The sequence below is a fragment of the Manis javanica genome, chromosome 3 (genome assembly GCF_040802235.1).
Source record: "Manis javanica isolate MJ-LG chromosome 3, MJ_LKY, whole genome shotgun sequence".
NCBI classification, from domain to species: Eukaryota; Metazoa; Chordata; class Mammalia; order Pholidota; family Manidae; genus Manis; species Manis javanica.
In genome coordinates, this window is record NC_133158.1 from 106,101,223 (window position 1) to 106,117,933 (window position 16,711).

Below are 16,711 nucleotides of genomic sequence, written 5' to 3' on the forward strand. Positions count from 1 at the left end.
TGCTAGTCTATTTTATCATTTACTACCGTAAAGTCAATAGGCTATTCACAGTTAAGTTTGGGTAGAGTCAAAAGTTATAGGCAAAAATTTGACCTCACAGGGTTCAGTCCCTAACCCCTGGGTTATTCAAAGGTTGACTGTAATATGCATTTTTTCATCCTGTAATCTCCCCCAGCCTCACTTATTATTTCTTTATTTGAAAAATAGAATATAAGGATCAGAAATATTTTACCTCTTGCCAGGGGGAATACATTTTGGTCAATTTTATTACCCAAATCAAATCCTCAACCTCATGGAATATTAAGCAGCACTGATGAACACCAGGTATAAATTGGGCTTTTCTGATAGTGAAGAATCCACCTATTTATTCTTTCCATTGTGGTCCCTATGTAGCTGCTTGTGTTCCCGGACAAGTTTCACAATTATTGCCTTAGAAAATTTCTGATAATGCACAAAAATTACCCTATTTAACACACAATCTATTACAAAGCCTATTTACTCCTCTATAACTCAAGTTCATTTTCTTATGACTAGATGATGAATACTCTTGAAGTTCTATATTGAAGGTTAATCTGTACCTAAGATTAAGAAATAATGTTCTTATGGACAAGAGATGAAAATCTCAAGGTAGCTTATCTATAAATTTTGGAATGTAGAGGTTAATGTTCTTTTTATCAATTTCTCAAAATTCAGCACTTTTTAATTTAAAATTCATTAGGTTGGTTCCAGTTGAACAGTAATATCATATTTTTTCAGTTAATTAGCCTAATAAATTTTTACTCAACTCTTGCACAATTTTTCCTTCTAAAACAAGCCAATAATTTATATATTTTCATTCCAGACATATACACTCAAAGGACCTAAGATTTTCCTCTCTGGCAAATGCATCCTCATATATACTAAAAGCTTATTCACACTCTTTTTATGTGATTTGGAAGCAAACATTAGTAAGATAGCTTATCTGCTAATTTTAGCATTATAATTTATTGGAATAAATATAATATCAAACATATTTCAGAAATAGCTATTTTTGCTATTAGTGGACTAGAAATTATAGGCCATTTATTTTAGCAGACACAAAATTAATTATTTATGAAATTTAAAAATTCAAAATTTCAAATTTCAAACCTGTATGTGAAAAAATAAAATTCTAACCCACATCGTCCATATATGATCTGTAACACATTTTTTCAAAAAAAGAAAAAAGTACAGGGAGATGTGAAATAATGGTAAAGTTTTACTTACCTTATTCCAAATATTTTCTAAATCATACTTAGTTGTCAACACATATTGTATCAGAATTAAAATATTCCATCAGTGCACCAGCATATTTACATGCATATACGAGTATACATTTGCCAAAAGGGGTTTTTATAAGTGCTGTAATGAACACCAGATTGAACAGGCTTTACAGTCAGGCAGAAGGGGAACTGATACCTTGGCTAGATTACGTATATTACAAAAACAAAAGCATGTGAGAACACAGATGGTATATATTATATCTATATCTATAGAAGTAGATTTAGAACATTATATACAGAAGATATTATTTATCCATATACGAAAGCAAATAGATCATTTAAATTCTTAGAAAAATATTATAATTTTATTCAAACCAAAACAGAATTTGAAATTAATTAATTAGGAAACTGAGGGACTTCTCAGATATTCAATAAATGATAACTACATTTTCTTATATAACCTTCAAATTTGGTTTTTCTTAATTACCTGAATCTTTACTGACTTTTTAATTTCATAAGACCCAAAGATGCATTTGCCAAGATATCAGAAGTTTTCTGAAGTGAAAATTAAATATGTGAAGATATCTATGAGTAGATTCTGAGACTTTTGTGCTTATTATATGTAATTTTCCTCATTTAGTTTGCCATTAATATGTTTCTCTAGTTGTTCTGTACTCTTTGAACATAAAGGATAAAACATATCTTGAAAATCAGAGGAAAAAATATGTGTATATATATATATGTTCAATTTGTGATTTAACAAGATGCTAAGAAGTATGTTTGGATGCTGGTATTAAATCTGAAATAGTTGTATTGCTATGTAATCTTTCCCATTTTTACAGCAGTAGAAATGAATAAAACAGATTTTTTACCTATATTGTCATTAGTATTTCTCATTATTGCTGCTTCTGTATAATTTTTACCCTCTCTATCCCTCTGTATATTATTTCAATCCATGAAATATCTTGAAAATTTTCTTATAAATACCTTAAATAAGATTCAAAAATATGATTCACTTTATGTGTTATTTTTTATAGTGATTGTAAATGGAACAGATGGCAGTTTATTTGTGCCTCATTATGCCAGAAACAGCACTTAGAATCATTTAATTTGTAGTTCAACATTCCTATTTAAGGTAGGAATAGTTAAATTATCAACCTAAATTGCTTATTTTTGTCTTTAAGATATCACAATTACTATAAATCTGGTATTTGAAATATAAATATGATATTTTAATCAAATAATGTCTAAGATTATTTATTTGTGAATTCCACTTCCATTACCTATCATTTTTGTAAGGAAAAAACATAAGAACCCTCAGGATACTCAATTTTGCCAACTAAACCTACATTAATGTTAAATAAAAAAATGAATCTTATAAGCAAATCCCCTTGTTTCAGTTTGCAATTCAAATAAATGAAAAGTTAAACATTTCTTAATAATATGCTATTTTATGTACATGAATCAATCCACAAACTATTATTCATCTTATTTATGTACATAGTTGACCTTTCCTTTGGGATTGACAAAGGTAAATTTCAAACAAGGTGGCTGATGACTGGACAAATATTAATTTATAAAATTCCAATGTAAATTGGGTTACTTAAAGAGAACACAAATAAGGAATAATGTAGCTTAAATACTGGCATGATTAGTACAAGTACCCAATAGAGAGAAGATTGGTAGATATCCTACACAAATCATCCACCATAATTCTTTGTGTTATTCTAAGATAGCTCTATCTCTAAAATTAGATGAAACATCAGATTCTTGTAATTATGACCAAGGGATGGGAAATCCTGTTCCAATTACCTTAAAAGTATAGCCAAAATTTAGTTACTTTTCACCACCTCTTCTGCTACCATTCTTAGTTAAACCTCCAAATTAGTTCAACCAGGTTACTCTAAAATTTTCTTAAACTGTGTTTACTGCCTCTGTAACTGCTCATTTAAAGTTTATTATCAACAGAGAAACCAGGGTGGTTATTTTCTTTGTTTGATTTTAATAGCTGTTAGATCATATAAATTTTTTCTCTACATCCTGCAAGGGCTTCTCCTTTCAAGGTGTCACATAGGACTATACATCAGTCCCCTGTCCAGTTATTTCTATGACCACTCCTACTGCTCTTACCTTACAGACTCTATCCTAAGAGCACTTACCCTTCTTCTGGTACTTTGCATTCGCCTAACATATTATCACCTTGGGTCATTTTCACTGGCTCTTTGTCTTCTTGGAAAAGTCTTCCCCAGGCTATGAATAAAATTAGGGTCTTATTTTTTTCAAGTCTTTGCTCAAATGGCACCTTCTCAAAGAGGGCTACCCTACAGTCTATTAAAAACATTATTTCCTTTCTTGACACTCCATGTTTCCTTATCTTACTCTATTCTGTTTATTTGCATACATAACATTTTTCACCACCCATAGTAGATAACTATTTCTCCTCTTTATGTTTACTGTCTCTTTAACTCTGATAAAATATAACTCCACAAAAAAAACCTCAGTTTTGCTCATTGATATTCCTGGCATATAATAAATACCCAATAAATATATGATGGATATATGGAGGTATGGAAAGATAGATGGGAGAGAAGATGGGAATTGTACTTGGTATTTTATGTTGCAGTTTTCTTGCCTGAGTATATTGTTAAGAAAACACCAAGGAATTGATGCCAAGACTATTGTTTATCACAATAGTAACACTATTCTTGCTAATAGAGAATGTTTTAATATTTGATAATTTATGAGGAATCAAATAACATAAAACCATATAACCCATAATATGACCAAGTTTTGAAAACATAAAATTTAATCCATAGATATTATAAAATGACAGACTAAGGTAAGAAAACGAGAAAATGGAAGGAACTCAAAAACTATCTAGGTTTTTCTTTCCAACAAAATACATTTTATATCACATTTACAAATCTCAAAGTGATACTATATCTCTCTCTCCATATACATATATCTCCAAGGTATTTGTACTTTCTGTTAGAATATGTCCAATTTATGAAACATAAAATAAATGCCAATAATAAATATTTAGTAACCCAAGGATTTTTAAAAATATAATGAAACTAAATTTAATGACTGAATTTGAAACTTTGTATGTATAAATTATATCAATTTATTATTTAGCAATCTAGGTATAAACAGTTAATATTTTCGGCTCCTGTCTTGAGGATAATCAAGGAAACATAAGTTAAAATTTGAGTCAATAAAATAGTCATACATAGTTTAGCATTATAATATTATACAATATTAAATGCCATTTAAAATGTTTTTCACTAATAAAATTTTGTATGATTAAATTTGAAATATTTTTGGAATTTTAGATAATTTGTAGAAACAAGGACAGCTTAGTTGATCTTTAAAACAATGTATATAGAAGTTTGTTATAAGAAATTAAACCTATGTTTTATAAAATGAAAATATTGTAGTTCTGTTACATTTACATGATCATATTATAAAAAGGACAAAAAACTGTTTTTACTAAAAAAGACTTAGACTCTAATTTGTCCAAAGTATCATCTATTAAATAGAAATATGACAAGAATCCTTCTCTACCACAATAAATAATCTTTGTTTTAGGTTTACATGTACAGATCCTTTAAGCAATGCATAAAGCCCTTCTTATTTTGTAATTTGATAACCAAGATAATTTTTTCTTGGTTTTTAACCTAGTAACCTGTGGGAAAAATGGAGTTTTCTGACCAGGATTCCCTCCTGGCCTTAATAAGTATCCTGTTTACACATTGATGGGATGTTTTACCAGGGCAGGGAGGCTAGTCAGTCACGGGATTGCTGGTCCAGGGTAAAGTTGGAGAGGAAGCACCTATTCTCTCTTCCCCTCTGTTCCTGGTACGTAATTGGTCAGGTGCCTGCCAATCACCAGGGACCCACCCACAGAATTCCTCCTGGTGCAGGAGATGGGTGGAGTAGTGAGGCTTGAGAGAGATACCTCAGGAGCTGCGGGAGATGGGGTCTCCAGCAGTGCAGCTGGGGGTTCAGTGCCATGAAAAAAGGGAGGGAGCCAGGGGAGCCACTGACAGGAGCCAGGAGAGACTGAGCCATGAGAATATACTCCATTAATTTCCGACTTCTTGCCCTTACTTTTCTTCAAGGCTCATCAAATTCATAAATAACTTGCCCTGGGCAGGACACCCCTCCTGCTGTAGCTACATAACCAAAGTCATTATTCAAATACATAGTTGAACTTTTTCCTATGAGTTACAATCTGGGCAAGAATTTTTAAGACTCAGGCTATTTAATTCTCAACATTTGATTTGATTTCTGTCTTTTGAAAATGTTTTAGTCTACTTGGTTACATAGTTCTAGAATACATAATGACAAAATAAAATGTACTATTAAACATTTAATTTCATTCAAGAGAAGAGATAAAGTGGAAGTAAGGAAGAAAAAAGAAAAAGAAATGAGAAAGAATTGGCCACCAATAGATAAGAAATGATCAGTGTATAAGGTTGATCATCTTCCTCATGGGTAGACAAAGCCTGGATGTAGGAAAACCTATTTTGACAAACACAGGTCAGGAGTCACTAAAACCTGTATCAAAAGTATTTATTTTAGGTCCTTGAAAATTTCACTAAGACTACATGGTTAAAAATCTTCTAGCCCAGAGGTATGGAAGCAAAGGAGAATGGTGTCCCAATGTTAAACAAAATGATCTCTCATTTATACAGACAAGGCACAGAATTTTCACATAAGGATGCTTATTTTTTTCCTCTTTTCTCTCTGAGATCTGAAAAGTCTTGTACAAAGAAAACTTATGAGTCTAACTGTATTTGAAAGCCTTAGCATACAGTAAAAAATGTAAGTTCTTGGGTATTTGGGATTGTGCTTCCTTTTTTGTTCTAAGATAGATTTCAAATAAAAAGTCTTACTCATTTGTCACATGTAAATTCTCTTAATACTGAAATTCCAAAAAGTTCTTTTTTTTAAGAAAATCAGAAAGATACAGTCATTTAAATTATACTAGGAAGACATGAAAGACACATTGACTTGATGGACATGGATTCAGGTAGATTCAGTTCCATGAGAATGACATCAGTAAGAATGGCATTTGGGCAAACATGTATCACTAGGATCTGACCAAATACTACCACTGACTGTGATCCCCCAAGTCCATCACTTTGAGCTGAAGGAACTGTAAAATGCAATTCTTAGAGATAAAACATTAGAACAGATAGAAGAGCTTATAAGGAATCAAAAAGTAACCTTAAACAAAATTTGTCATAAGGTCTTCCCAAATATGTGGCTCTGAGGTACTTTGAATTCATCAGCTATCAGGGCAAACACACAGATGGGATCAGTGAGCCTATGCTTATTTCTTCCCCACAGACTTTCCTCTGAAAGATGAGAATTTATGACACTGAATACATAGGCAGGGAATAAAAAGCAAGTAGACATACCCAATCATGTTAGAAGGCTAGAAGGCATATTTTATCAAGGTATAATACATCCATCAGAATTCAAAGTCCGAGGAGCTAAATATAAACCTAGCACTGATAAACTCTGTGGAATATTCAGATCCCAGATTCAGAAAAATGTTTACTCCTTTCAGGGTGACCTACATAATGTGTATGGCTCAGTGCTAAATGAAAATGTGTGTGAGAAACCTTTGTTGTAAAGCAGGACAACATAATTCTTTAACATATAAAAATGTATCATATTTTCTTTAAGCTTGTTACAGTAACATTACTTGCTACTTAATGTCACTCTAATAGAATAAAAATAATTGTAAACTATTAGCATGAACTTTACCTTTCATCTTCATATTGTGCAGTTTTTGATACTAATACAACAGCATTTATTTTGCATACAGAATCACCTAAATCACACAATTCACATTCATAGCTAGTGGATACATATGCCATGTATGTTCTTACCACTGTAGTGGAGATATTGCATAAAACTCATACACTCTATTTTACTTCTTGTATTTGCATATTCTACTAACATTATCCACCTTTGGCTTACCAATGAGTAAGGAGTGAAAGCCAAAGAAACTATGGATTGCCTCATTGTTGCCTTTACTTCAGTAAAGTAATTGCCTGTCATCATTTTTGGCATAAATGGCTGGCTCATGCACAGAAGTAACACTAAGGAATAATACCATAGAGTTGCTTAGTTAGTCATATTTCTTAGAATGTCATTGTCTACTTTCTGTGTTCAAAAGTGTTCTGGTTTAAGAGGAAAATGTGGCCCCTCTGTGTTAACAATACCTTCACTTAATTTTAGAGGTAACACATGAGAAAAGAAGTTTTAAAAAAAATTCTAGTACTGTTTCTTTTGTTAAACCATTTGCTTCAGAATATTTGTACTCTGTTCCTTTGGATGCAAGCCTTTTAAAAGCCTCTTACCTCCCTGTTAGTTTTACTTTTGCTGTTTGTGCTTTCGGTGCAATGGCCAAACAATTATTGCCAAGACAAATGTCAAGAAGTTTTCTCTTTCTTTTTCCTCTAGTTTTACAGTTTCAGATCTTACACTTAAGTCTTCAATCCTTTTTGATTTTGCTTGTGTAAGATAGAGTCTAATTTCATTGCTTTATATATTGGTGTACAGTTTTCCCAGCATTATTCATTGAAGAAACTGTTTTTCCCCACTGTATATTACTGGCATCCTTGTCAGAATTAAGCTGACCGTATATGCACACATATATTTCTCAGCTCTCTGTTCTGTTCCATTGGACTATATGTCTGTCCTTACATCAGTACAATGCCATTTTACTTTGTGGTAACTGTAATATAATAACAAGTCAAGAAGTACGATGCCTCCAGCTTTGTTCTTCTTTTCCAAGATTGCTTCAGCTACTTTGGTTTTGTTTTTCTTTTTTGTGGTTCCACATGAGTTTTATGATTGTTTTTTCTATTTCTATAAAAAATACCACTGCATTTTGATGGGGATATTATCGAATTGGCAGATTTCTTTGTGTAGTATTGACATTTTAGCAATATGAAGTATTTCCCATGAACACAGAATGTCTTTTCATTTATTTATGTCTGCTTTAATTTCTTGCACAAGTGTTTCGTAGTTTTAATGCACAAAGCTTTTGCTTCCTTGGTTAAATTTATTCCTAAGTGTTTTAAGTATTCTTATGCTATTTTAAGTATGATTGGTTTCTTAATTTCCTTCTTGGATAATTTTTTATAAGTGTATAAATACACAACTTATTTTTTTGTGAATTTTGGTTCTAGCAGCTTGTGTGTATGTGCATGTATGTGTGTGCGTGGAATCTTTAAGATTTCTACAAATAAATCATGTCATCTGCAGAGATAGTGTTAGCTCTTCCTTTTTGATTTGAGGGCCTTTTATTTTTGTTTCTTACCTAGTTGTTCTGACTGTGGTTACAGTACTACACTGAATAGAAATGATGAGAGTGGGCATACTTGTCTTGTTCCTAACTTAAGGGAAAAGCTCTCCATTTTTCACCACTGACCATGATGATAGTGGTGAGCTTTCATATAAGGCTTTTATTATGTGGAAGTAGGTACCTACTATACCTAGATTGTTGAAAGTTTTTACCATGAAAGAGTATTGAATTTTGTCAAATGTGTTTTCTGCATCTATTGAGATGATTGTGTGGCTTTTACCTTCCTTCTATTTGTGTGGTGTATCACATTAGTTGGTTTGCATATGTTGAACTATTCTTACATTCCAAAGACAAATCCTACTTGGTCATAGTGTGTGATCCCTTCATTGTGCTATTGAATTCAGTTTGCTAATATTCTGCTGAGGATTTTTGCATCTATATTCATCAGGGATATTGACTTACAGCAGATTTTGTTGCTGTTTTTTACTTGTAGTGTTTTTATTTGGCTTTAATATCAGGGTAACATTGCCTCATAAAATGTTACTGGAAGGGTTCCCTCTTCTTCAGTTTTCTGGAAGAGTTTAAGAAGGATTGATATATTTAAATGTTAGGTAAAAATTTACCAATGAAGCCATCTGATCTGGGAATTTTCTTTCGTTGAGAGTTATTAGTATTTATTATTATTACCTTTTACTAACTTAATCTCTCATTCATTACTGAAATGTTCAATTTTTTCTATTTCTTTGTGTCTCAATCATGTTAGATTTTATGTTTCTAGCAGTTTACCCATTTGATCTAAGTTATCCAATTTGTTGGTGTTCTAGTGTTCATAATAGATTCTTATGATCCTTTCTATTTCTTGATTTTAGTTCACTAAAAACTGCATAGCAAAGGAAACAATCAACAAAATGAAAAAGCAATGTACGTATTGAGAGAAAACATTTGCAAACTATATATCTGACAGGGTTTAATATCCAAAATATATAAGGAACACCTAAAACTCAATAGCAAAAAATAATAACCTGATTTAAAAATGGGCAAAGGATTTGCATAGACGTTTCTCCAAGGAAGATAAACAGTTGTCTACTAGTGTATGTGAAAAGATGCTCATCATCACTATTCAGTGCCAATCAAAACACAATGAGATATCACCTCACACCAGTTAGGTTAGCTATTATCAAACAATGGATAAGTGTTGGAGAGAGTGTGGAGAAACACTGTTATACTGCTGGTAGGAATGAAAAATGGTACAGCCACTACAGAAAACAGTATCGTGATTCCTCAGTAAATTAAAAATCAAATACTATACATTGCAGCAATTCTACCTCTACATATATACCCAAAAGAATTGGTATCAGGATCTTGAAGACATATCTGCACTCTCATGTTGATCATAGCATGATTCACAATAGTCAACTTATGGAAAGAACACAAATATCTACTGGTACTTGAATGAGTAAAAGAAAAGTGATACATAGACATAATAAATATAATGGATATATAGATATAATGGATATATAACAGTTATATTTAGCCTTTAAAACAAAGGAAATCCTGCCATTTGCAATGATATGAATGAATCTGGGAGACATTATGCTAAGCAAAACAAGCCAATGGCACAGGGATAAATACTGCAATTAATATACTCCTTATTTTAGTGGAGATGATTTCAGACTGTGTTCTGGTGTTAGTCCTCTATTGCAATGGTCTTGAATAAAATTTTCTTTGCCTCTGAACTTTGCCTCTTGAACAATTTTGGCTTTGCTACTCTTTGTCTGCTGAATTACCGTGTTTATTCACATAAGGCCCTATGCAGTTACACAGGTCACATGCCCATGAAGCCTATAGTAAATTTATCATCCAAGGCAGGGTGTTTTAATGTAGGTGGGCATGCAAAGTTCATGGAAGTGTACACCATTACCAAGTCAAGTGTTTTAGTCCCCAGATATTACAATCTCAACCAAACTGTGATTGGAACCTTCACTTTTCTTTAAGCTCAATAACAACACACCTATAGTAAAACAATGCTCTGTTTATTTAACTTACAGCAAGGAAGAGGATACACCAGAGGAACAAGGGGTCATCATGTTAAGAAGGTTAGAAGCGTGGTTAATGGTCTGTTCATCTATTGGAGATAATTTTAAGAAGAGTATATAGAAATTGAGGCCAGTTCTAAATTAGATGCTGATGAGGAGTCAGTGCAAATAGATGACTGGATATCTTGCTGGGAAAATTAAAATAGAACTATAATTTTAATTGAAAAAGAAGCCTTTATTATAGTCAAGTGTGGGGGGTATTGAGGTATTTTTTTATTTGTATACTGTCTGTGTGTCTTTTTTCATACATAATATATAAAATGGAATGTGTATGTCTGTGACTTTTTCTACCAGAGTCATGTAATGGCCTTGTCTGATTATTGTTTATATATTACCTGTGTATTTTTTCTTTTTAGAGTAGATCATTACCAGCTAGTGACATTTCTTAGTCTTTCATATTTATGTCATTATTTAAGAAATCACATATATAATTATGTATTTTACATATTATATATATCAGATATAAAATTGTTTATTATTTAAATATTGAACCAAAAGTGAACATATTTATAGAACCAATGAAGGTATAGATAATGCTATATGCTAGATGTCTATCTCAGGCTTGACATAGGAAAATACTAATAAAATAATCTTATTAAGGTGATTTTTATTTATTCATATATCCTTCTTGTTATATTTAAAACCTAGGAATGCAAGAATAAATTGTCCACTCTATTTTTTATTATTACAAACTACTCAGAAGCTATCTATTTTAAATCAATGTTTATACAGAACAAAGGTACAAAACGATGGAAATACTTGACATCTGATCACTTCCATTAGCTACTTAGAGTATTATAGTAATCCTTTTACTATCTGCCTAACTGAAAGTTAATACTTTAAGACTACAGATCAGCCATCAAATAATTTCAAAATACAAAATCACAAAAGTAATCTCTACAACTGATATGTATTGGTTAAAGTAAGCAATATTGGCAATGCCTAAGGGAATACTTATAGAGGTATCATATCCCATTTCATCAATAATTTTAGGTAGTTCTTTAAAATAGTAAGTTATCATTTATGAAGAATAAATCACTTAGAATTTGTTAATGGTAGACCAGCACTTCTAAATGAAAGGATTTAAATAGAATTTCTTTGGTTATTTTTGCAGATAAGTATGAGGAAATCTGAGGTAGGGATAGTACGTCAGAGACTGTATTTGCATGAACTTCTTCTAATGGGAATCCTTTTAGAAAGGGTGACAACTATGTGATTATATATTCCCATAAAATAGGAAATTTGAAATGGTTGCTTTCAACATTTGAATAGTATCGCAGAGAATGTGCTATGTTATGATTATGGTTAGCTATTGAATAACGCATTCAAATTTTTAAATTTTTATAAGAATTTTCCAGTAATAGATTATATGAAATAATTTGATTTATATAATCAATTTGGTTAGTAAGCTATCTATACTTAGCATAATTAATTTGGTTATGTAATCTATCTGCTCTTGTACTTGTGAGAGTCAGTAATCTATACAATGAACTAATAATAAATTGCATTAATAGGCAGATTAACAGAAAATACTATATAGCAATATATTAAACACTTAATAGCTAGACTTCACTAGTGAATATGCATTTCTAGATTATTACTGCAGTCTAAACAACCAATCACCTATGTTTTAGTAATTTTCTGAGTTAAATATGAATCCTTACAGCATCCTTTTCAAATAATGAGTAATTCTTTAGTCACCACATTATTTTACCTGTACCACGTATACTAAAAATCTGTGGTATATGGGATTCTTTTCAACTTTATTGGGATAGTTTAGTTCATAACTCCACATTGATGATCTTTGGATGGGATATCATATGTTTTATTTCTTGAGTGTGGGCGTAGCCAGTTTCTCCAGACCATATGAAATGATAGGAATAGAAGTTGGTTCCTCAGATGAAAATTGGAGCTTATTTGTCACTAGGGTGTATGTAGAATGAAATTGGGGCAGCAAAAAGAGCATATATAATATCTTTTAACTGGAGAAGGGAGCTCAAACTTTATCAGATTCAATAGTTACAATATTACAATAACAATCAGTATTAAAACAATCTGTAATAAATAATTACACAGAATATAGAATTTGTTAAATTTAAAAACAAAAGAGATGTTGAAAAAAACATTATCTGCCTTTACTGCAATGTGTGAAAGGAAAAATATGTGTGTGAGTATAAAGTGAATTTTATCTAAATGCTTTGAATGAGGTGAAGGATCGGTGAAAGATTATTTGGAGTAGAGAAAAGTATTATTCAAAAGCTGCTATTTACACGTTTTATATGATATTTTCACACTTAAAACAAAGACAAAATATTAGTATCATCAACCAAACTGACCAATATTATATGTTCTAATGTGATTATTAAATTATTTTCAAGACAGACGTTGGTATTGTGTAGACATTATAAGAGTGCTTTGATTTCCATTAGTGTAAAATAATCACCTATATTCAAAAGTATACTAGTTTCAAAATTCTGTTACAAAATATATGCTTTTACTTTATATTCTTATTTTGCATACTTTCTGCCTTAAACATATATAAGGGTAATTCTGAGAGTTTGCTTACACTGTATAAGTAGATTTTGTTCCAATACAATTTCCATGAAGAAAATGAAGACAACCCTGGAATTTCTAGGTAACAAAATTACTAAATATACCATGAACTATAATAGGTAGTGGGATTACCATGGTAGGTATGATCTGTTCTACTGTCTGCATAAAGTCTATAAATGGCTGTTTGGCATTCAATCATTTTCATATGTCTCCATCTGCCTAATGACAGTTTAATGTACTGCAGAACAAAACAACTTGGATTTCAAGATATATCTCAAGAATCTCATGTCTTCTCAATTATGCACATAACTTAGATATAAGAAAATATATCTTTGTGATCTTGAGACCAGATGCTGATCAACTGAGAAACGATTGCTTCATGAAGAAATGAGACTCTGGTTGTGGGTTTGTTGAAAAGAGGAACAATTCAATAATTAATTAAGAAATAAAACTAAAGCATTTAATGATTGATTATTATGGGTGGGAACGAAGAATTCTAAGATGGCTAAAAATTTTCTGACTTGAATAATTAGCCAATTCCATTCACCAGTATAGATAACATGGCAAGAAAGTAGATCTGAGTTTGTGGAAAAGAAGAAAAAATGAGTTCATCATATAGACATAAAAATGGTTCATATATTAATTTATTCATATAGAAAATATTAATTTAATAATCACCATGATTCACATAGTCTTTTGGGATCTAGAGACATGGTGGGAAATGAAACAGATACAGTCCCTCATTTTCTGGAACTTGCATTTTAGGGAGAGAAAAATATGGGCAGTTTCAGCCATCAGGAGGTCACTAATGACCTTAGAGAAAAAAGATTAAGGTTAAGGATTAAAGAGAAGATCTAGTGATTCCAGTTTGGTTTTGGCAGAAGAAATTCTTTCATTAGAATTAAAAGTTACTATCAAGTAATATTAAAAGAAATGCAGGCCATATCTTGGTAGGGCTTTTAAGAGAACAATTGATAAATGACAACCACCCTAATAAGTACAAGCTATTTATTCAGAGGCTGTTAACAGCACATGGGTCAGCCACCATCACCTGGGTTTGCCAGAGGCTTTGAGACGTCAAGGTGTGGGGATACCTTACAGGAAAAACAAAAAAAAAGGAATGTTTCAGGTATGTTCTGATGGAAATTTTTGTCTGGTGTGGAAATAAAGACCGCTCAAATTAAAACAAAGAGAGTCCCTGTGTTCAGAACTTGCTATAACAAGGTGTCAACCACAGTCACTTTTCCTTGTCAGAGACTCAAGGTCAGGCAAGAGAGCTGAAAAGCTTAGAATGAAAAGAAATAAAAGCCTTCTGGTATGCTCTCATTGGAGACTGTTGGTGGAAGGAAGCTGAAAGTGAGCTACTTAAAGTGGGCACTTCATGTGGTTTGGGAAGTTATGTGGTTTTTTTTCTTGTTGGTCCTGAGTTCATAATGGGAACAAAAAATAAAAGGAAGCAGGTAGTCATTAACCAAGTCCTAACTTTTCTGGGCCAACAGCTGTAAAGTTGCAGATTAGGGCTCTACTGTCATGTATGGTTTAGCCAGTCTTCATTTATATGCATTCAGTCCCTTGCTTGTGCTGTTACACTGCCCAAATTTCTCTTTACAAAGTTGAAGGAACTATTCCTTCCACTCCTGGAATTGCTCACTACTGTGCCAAATCCATGTCTCCTTCCTTAGGAGAAACCCATATCCAATTACTGGATGATGTGTAGCTATAAAGATTTATATCACTTTCTCCAACTCAAAGGACTCTGAGGGGCTATTACTGCTCCAGCTCAGTCCTGTGGGTTTTACAAAAGTCATATTATGACTAAATTGCATCCCCATTTTTCTCTCTGCCTAATCTTGCTTCTTTCATTTCTTCCAGTTGTTGATCACAAAACCATTCCTGATAAACTTTCTTCAAGCATCAGTGTTCCCAGGGAACTGGACTTCCCATATCAAACAATAATATTTATATTTATGAAGGATGATAGTTACCATGCTTCTCAGCTAGACCTATAATGGTATCTTTGCCACACCAGTTCAAAAACTGAAATCACCATTAACAAGGTTATTTTTAAACATGAAGGTTTACAATTTTAATTAAAATCACATAAAACCTAATGACATATCTCTATTTCTCTACCTATATTTTTCAATCTAGAGAAGACAAATGCCCTGTGTGTTGGAAGACTATGTACACTGCTACGTAGGTGTTTGAATTTCCCTTCCCTATTAATTTCCAACATTTGATGACATTTTTTATCAGTTATTCATTTTATTCTCTCTTCTACATCGCTGTTTTTTTTTGAGACTCTTATACCCAAACTTTGTTAATTTCTCAGTTTCTATCTCACAACTTATCTTTTCTTTGGGATGTATTGATATTTGCTCACGTTTTCTTCTTTTGATGAAGTACAATATACTTAACTATGCTACACTGAGAATTCTTCAATGTGCCATTTCCCCTATTCTAGTAATTAGTTTATTTTCTTATTCTGGACCAATAGATTCTATGTATTGAAGGCAGGAAGTAGCAAATATTTATTAAATATTTAAAGAGTCCCTAGAGGCATAAAATCTGTTTATGAGTGTTCCCCTAAAATGTTCATAGAATTGATGTTTACATCTCTACAGCTGTCAATCAACAAGAATGGAATACCAGACCCAAAGAAATATAAAATTTTGTTAAAGTTGTAGAGCTCATTGGAGGCAATCAGGATTAAAACTGATATTAGATTCTGCAAATAATTACTAGAGAATGACTCATCCATTCATTTGGTTTTCACATATGAATTATTTGATTATCTGGGAATAAACATAATTGATGAGAAATAAGATAAAATAATTCAAAATGGACTTTATTTTTCAAATTTATCCAGTCATGTTCTTACCATTTGTAGGCATAACATACCATTTGCAAAACATTTGGCAAACAATGCCTTATTTACATCAACTACTGTAAATGGAAGGCCACTAGTAATGTGCACTTTTGCAAATGCACCAAGTGAGAAACAGAAGCTCTAGTTACCATGAAGTGCACCTGGTGATTAAAACCAGGTCTCTCTAGTGACAAGAACTATGCTCTTTATCATTCCACCACATTGTTTCTTAATATATTATTGGTCATTTTTACATATTAGTTGCACTTCTGTCCTACTATTCTTGTACTTAAAAATCTAGACATGAATAACATTTATAAGGATACATTATTTTAACTATACTGAGGAGTGTTTCTCTAAGATTTTCATAATCATTGCTCACACACCTCACTGATGATGGCAAGCTATGAATTTCACTTGAGTTATCTTGAATTGGTTTCAAAATGTAGTAGCTTTTAATTAATCTCTTCTTTGCTAGTTTTTCTACTTTATAATCCCCATTAACTTTAAATAATATGTCCCAGGCCATCAATTTTTATGCTTTTGTTTAGTTTAAGAGTTTGAATAAATTTAATTTCTGAATGCTTTCCCAGGGTTCTATGACTTTGGTAGATACTTTCCTTCA

General features: G+C 31.9%; 1 long non-coding RNA gene across 1 annotated transcript in view; it reads left to right on the forward strand.

The window, feature by feature from the left end:
- Nucleotides 1–13,635, forward strand: part of LOC140848188 (uncharacterized) — a 44,630-nt gene extending 30,995 nt beyond the window's left edge. The window contains exons 2-3 of the long non-coding RNA XR_012128740.1: nucleotides 10,617–10,664; nucleotides 13,447–13,635. This is a non-coding gene — a long non-coding RNA (uncharacterized lncRNA). The remainder of the gene's footprint in view (nucleotides 1–10,616; nucleotides 10,665–13,446) is intronic.
- Nucleotides 13,636–16,711: the final 3,076 nt, after the last annotated feature.